This window comes from Acipenser ruthenus, chromosome 44 (genome assembly GCF_902713425.1).
Source record: "Acipenser ruthenus chromosome 44, fAciRut3.2 maternal haplotype, whole genome shotgun sequence".
In the NCBI taxonomy this organism is placed as follows: Eukaryota; Metazoa; Chordata; class Actinopteri; order Acipenseriformes; family Acipenseridae; genus Acipenser; species Acipenser ruthenus.
In genome coordinates this window covers 8,336,256-8,342,351 of record NC_081232.1, presented here as the reverse complement: position 1 = coordinate 8,342,351, position 6,096 = coordinate 8,336,256, and the positions used below count along the sequence as shown (strand labels likewise).

At 40.5% G+C, this 6,096-nt stretch overlaps 1 protein-coding gene across 1 annotated transcript in view; it reads right to left on the bottom strand.

Annotated features, from left to right (window-relative positions):
• Positions 1 to 6,096, bottom strand: part of LOC117962895 (CD276 antigen homolog) — a 42,289-nt gene that overhangs the window by 26,591 nt on the left and 9,602 nt on the right. The gene's annotated exons all lie outside the window — the stretch shown is intronic.

Genomic DNA, 6,096 nt, shown 5'->3' with positions numbered 1-6,096 from the left:
TAATGTATGTTTGTTTGTTCTACAAAATAAAATGTAAAAAAAAGATCAAACGTTTGTGTCTGTCTTGCTTTATTGAATATGACTATCGAGCACACAGGAGCCTAAAGGATTAATAAAATGTTATAAATGCATTGACTTTTTCCCCAAATATTATTTTATACCAATTTCGGGGGTGAAATTACCAATTACAATAATGTCTAAATCTGGTACCTGGAGTGCACATTCATTTTGAATCTGGAGTTGAAGAGGTTAACTCAGACACTGGAACACAGATACAGCAGTTATGAAACATGACATTAACTCAGACACTGGCACACAGATACAGCAGTTATTAAACATGACATTAACTCAGACACTGGCACACAGATACAGCAGTTATTAAACATGACATTAACTCAGACACTGGCACACAGATACAGCAGTTATGAAACATGACATTAACTCAGACACTGGCACACAGATACAGCAGTTATTAAACATGACATTAACTCAGACACTGACACACAGATACAGCAGTTATTAAACATGACATTAACTCAGACACTGGCACACAGATACAGCAGTTATGAAACATGACATTAACTCAGACACTGGCACACAGATACAGCAGTTATTAAACATGACATTAACTCAGACACTGGCACACAGATACAGCAGTTATTAAACATGACATTAACCACTTCAAAGGAAAGAGCACCTCAAGGTTTGCCGTCTATTTTCTATTTTGTTTTTGTTTCAATCTGATCTCTTTGTGTTCATGCTCTGAGGCAGGGTTAGTAATATGATGTGTGTTTTGAAGTCGGGAAGGAGAGAACTTTTTTTTTCAATTATTCTGTTGGGATGAAACCACATGTCCTTATTTTTTATATATTTTTAGTTAATCATACGTTTGTAAATCACAGACTTTTTTGAACTGTAGTTTAAAATTGCAAAAAAGCCTTTTATTTATTTTTTTATTTTGCTAATAAAAGTTAATAAGATTTTTTGTTTATTATACAGTGAAGTAAGTACCTGTTTATTACAAATGCAACTATGAATAACTGAACGATGACAAAACTGCCTCTGAATGTCCCTGCTCAAAATATTCTGGAATGTCCCACTGGTAACTGTATTAAAAAAATGTGAAGAGGATGCCTTTAATCCTCAAAAATGTGATTTAAAAAATGGATTTCTCGTGTGTGCACCGATCCCTGAACAATAGAGTTAATATTACAATGTATATCTTCTGTAACAAGATTTCAGGTTGTAACACAACACACTGTGGAAACATATGCAAGCTGTTTATTTTTATTTTATATGTTATTACAGTATTATTGGTTTTGTTTTTCTTTGAATAAAATGTAAACAAAAAAAAAGGTTCATAAGGAGCTGTGGGAGGGAGGTGAAATTCATTGGACATCAGCAGGGGTGTACTTTAATAATTCAGCCACAAGGTGGCACTGCGCTGCTGGCTAACTTGGATACCAACAATGGTAAATATGGTAAAGAACATAAGAACGTTTACAAATGAGAGGAGGCCATTCAGCCCATCTTGCTCGTTTGGTTGTTAGGAGCTTATTGATCCCAGAATCTCATCAAGCAGCTTCTTGAAGGATCCCAGGGTGTCAGCTTCTACAACATTACTGGGGAGTTGGTTCCAGACCCTCACAATTCTCTGTGTAAAAAAGTGCCTCCTATTTTCTGTTCTGAATGCCCCTTTATCTAATGTCCATTTGTGACCCCTGGTCCTTGTTTCTTTTTTCAGGTGAAAGAAGTCCCCTGGGTCGACATTGTCAATACCTTTTAGAAACTCAGACACTAAATAAGGAGCCAATGCTTTCTGCACACACACGCACACGCAGGTGCGTCAAAATAATAATACAAACAAAAGACTAAAGCAAAAAGGGAAACTAAAACTAAAACACAGCAACCAAACTACAACCTGCGCCCTGCTGTTCTTTTAACTATACATTATGGGGCTACCCAGGGTTTCCCTGATAACTAATCCAGCCCGTCTGGTCTTTTTCCACGGCTGTCTTGCCTGTCTGTCTCTCCTCCTCGCTTCAGAAGCTGTGTAGGGTCTGGAACGCAGTTTCCAACCACAGCTCCCGCTGTCATGCTTCCTAAAGGGGCAGACCTGAGGAATAGCACAGCATTATTTATATAGGTCGAGTACCCCTCAACGCCCGCCTCCCGACCACTCAGAGAGAGAGAGAGAGAAAAAACCTGGATTGCCAAAGAAAAAAGGCTGTGCGGTCACTGTGATCTGGGAGAGGTAGAGACAGAAATGCACTTCCTGTTGTCCTGCTCAAAATACACAGAGATACGGGAGAGATATATCCCCCAATTCAAAAAACAAATGGCAGAGTTTAACCTCCTCTCCATTTCGAGTAAAATCCCCATCCTTCTTGGAGAGGAGGAGCGAACTGCAAATCTAGCAGCACAGTATGTGTCTGCCTGCCACAACCTGAGGGACAGTGTGTGACACCCTGCATACATGACCATGGGGTTACTGGTGATGAGGAGGGAGGGAGGTAGTTATATCGTTCAAAGGGAAGGGAACAATGGTTTTTTGTGTTTGTTATGTTCTGTAATTGTATTTCCGTTTTATTATTTCTGTTTTGTATTATAAAAGCTTTGGCAATACCTGAGCGCTCTCGTCATGCCAATAAAGCATTTTTGAATTTGAATTTGAATTTGAATTGAGAGAGAGAGAGAGAGAGAGAGCCCTCACCCAACCTCTTCGTGTCACTGCCATGATTGACAGTCGGACCCGTCAGGGCTCCCAAGCGCCTCCTGAAGGATCATGCACGCATCACAGGGGCAGCACAGATCTTTTCCTGTTACAGGAGCCCATAAGGGTTACTTATGTTTGCATGAAAGACTAAATAAATTCCTTTGCATTATATTTTGCTATTAAACTTTCATGGATTGATGTTATTTTGTAAAAATTTCTTTCATTTACTAAAATAAAAATAATGCTTTTCAAAAAGACCAAATTAATTTGGAGCCTTTTTTTATTTTTTATTTTTTTTAGATTTTGTAGAGTTTTTAAAGGTTTTACTGTGCAGGACAGCCGCTATAATTTACTTTATTAAAAATTTGCACGGATTAACCTATTGATTAATCAACTAATGCCCATAAATTAACCAATCAAATTTGTATCGAGTGACAGCCCTCATTTTCATATATTATCCATTATCCAAGTAAGATAACGGATAATATATCTGTTGATGAAAATGTGTTCAAACTGGACATGTAATAAAATATTGGTGCGCTGCGACACGACAGCGTCCGGTTCAGGAATAAGACTCTGAATCAGGAAAGCTGCAGTGAAAACTCTGCTTGCACTTTCATTAAACACAGAACAAACACACACACACTATTTACACACACAGGGCTTCTGTAATGTTCAGTCCAGCGCTGGAGAATGCAGAACCCAGACATGTCTGCCACACCTGACAGGGGGACCTTTGGTATTGAGGTGTAAGGGGTTTTTTTGTTGCTAAATGTGCTGTAGAAAGTAAGGATTAGTATTTAAGCAATAGAACCTGAAGAAGAGGTCCGGTAAGGCCCGCCTCGTGTCGTTCTGGCCCGCCTCGTGTCGTTCTGTCCCGCTTCGTCTCGTTCTGTCCCGCCTCGTCTCGTTCTGTCCCGCCTCGTCTCGTTCTGAAGCCCCTCTGACTCTGGCATGCTCGATTTGGTCCCATCACTTCTCACCAGGGATGCTAGAAATCTGTGGGCTGATTGGAGGGTTTTCTTTCTTGATGGATAGTTGTTTTTTCTGTTTTGTGTGGAGAGTCTGTTGAAGAAGTGAACGCCTCTTTCTCCAGGGTACATGACGGCACACACATCCTTTTCAACAGCGCTGCCAGATGATGTTTGCAACGCCCCACCAAACTGAACCAGCCAAGAAGGAGCCAAGTTGTGTTTTCTAAACCAGCCAAGAACAGACTTGCATTTACGACTTAATAAATACTACATATTAAAAAAAAAAACAGGTATGCAATGTTGTAAACATTTTTTTTCTATTCCTGTGACAGGGTAGCGTCGCGGCCCAGGATGTTATCAGCAGGGAGAGACTCAGACACAGGAAGCTGCAGTTTCAAGAACGTTCATTACAAACAAACAAAACACTTAACAAACAAAAACCACATTAACAAAATAAACAACACAAGGGCCAAAACAAAAGGTCTACAAAAACTGACGGACATAAAGACAACACAGCAACACAAACCTCCACCTCTGTCACCAGCATTCATTCTAAATTAACACCCCTGATCAGCCTTTTTATACACCTGTGGCTGGAGCCTGATTAATCATTAATCATTAATCGAATCGAAAAAATGCTTTTAAAAAGACCAAATTCCTATGGAGCCATTTTATTTTAGATTCTATACATTTTTTTTAAGTTTTTACTGTGCAGGACAGCCGCTATAATTACCTTTATTAAAAATGTGCACGGATTAACCTATCGAATAATCAACTAATGCCCATAAATTAACCAATCAAATTTGTATCGAGTGACAGCCCTCATTTTCATATATTATCCATTATCCAAGTAAGATAATGGATAATATATCTGTTGATGAAAATGTGGTCAAACTGGACATGTAATAAAATATTGGTGCGCTGCGACACGACAGCGTCCGGTTCAGGAATAAGACCCTGAGTCAGGAAAGCTGCAGTGAAAACTCTGCTTGCACTTTCATTAAACACAGAACAAACACACACACACTATTTACACACACAGGGCTTCTGAAATGTTCAGTCCAGCGCTGGAGAATGCAGAACCCAGACATGTCTGCCACACCTGACAGGGGGACCTTTGGTATTGAGGTGTAAGGGTTTTTTTTGTTGCTAAATGTGCTGTAGAAAGTAAGGATTAGTATTTAAGCAATAGAACCTGAAGAAGAGGTCCGGTACGGCCCGCCTCGTGTCGTTCTGTCCCGCCTCGTGTCGTTCTGTCCTGCCTCGTGTCGTTCTGTCCCGCATCGTGTCGTTCTGATGCCCCTCTGACTCTGGCATGCTCGATTTGGCCCCATCACTTCTCACCAGGGATGCTAGAAATCTGTGGGCTGATTGGAGGGTTTTCTTTCTTGAAGGATATTTCTGTTTTTTCTGTTTTGTGTGGAGAGTCTGTTGAAGAAGCGAACGCCTCTTTCTGCAGGGTACATGACGGCACACACACCCTCTTCAACAGCGCTGCCAGATGATGTTTGCAACGCCCCACCAAACTGAACCAGCCAAGAAGGAGCCAAGTTGTGTTTTCTAAACCAACCAAAAACAGATCAAACACAGACTTGCATTTACGACTTAATAAATACTACATATTAAGAAAAAAAAACAGGTAGGCAATGTTGTAAACATTTTTTTTCTATTCCTGTGACAGGGTAGCATCACGGCCCAGGATGTTATCAGCAGGGAGAGACTCAGACACAGGAAGCTGCAGTTTCAAGCACGTTCATTACAAACAAACAAAACACTTAAACAAAAACCACATTAACAAAATAAACAACACAAGGGCCAAAACAAAAGGTCTACAAAAACTGACGGACACAAAGACAACACAGCAACACAAACCTCCACCTCTGTCACCAGCATTCATTCTAAATTAACACCCCTGATCAGCCTTTTTATACACCTGTGGCTGGAGCCTGATTAATCATTAATCATTAATCGAATCACGGCTCCAGCCACATTCCCACGTGCTTTGACAGGGAGGAATTTATGTCTGTAAAGCTGGACTGTTGAACACCTTTACAGATTCTCTAGCTGCTGAAAGCTATGTCACTATATCAGCACTGAAACCAATCCTTCATCATCTGACCAACAATCTGCTCACAGAAGAGACTGATGACAGTGAGTTGGCCAAACAAATGAAGGCTGCTATAATCGGATTGCAAGGTACTCAACAGACAACATCAACAAACTCATTGATATTGCTGGTTTCCTAGACCCCAGATTCAAGGACAGCTTCTCTGAAAATGTAGAGGACATAACTGCCATCACACCAAATGAGGCTGTAGTCACTGCTTCTGTTAAATTGCCCCAAGCAAGAAGTACCCACAGGAACAGAGAATGCTGCACAAGGTAGCCCAGGTGAAGGCTTGGCAC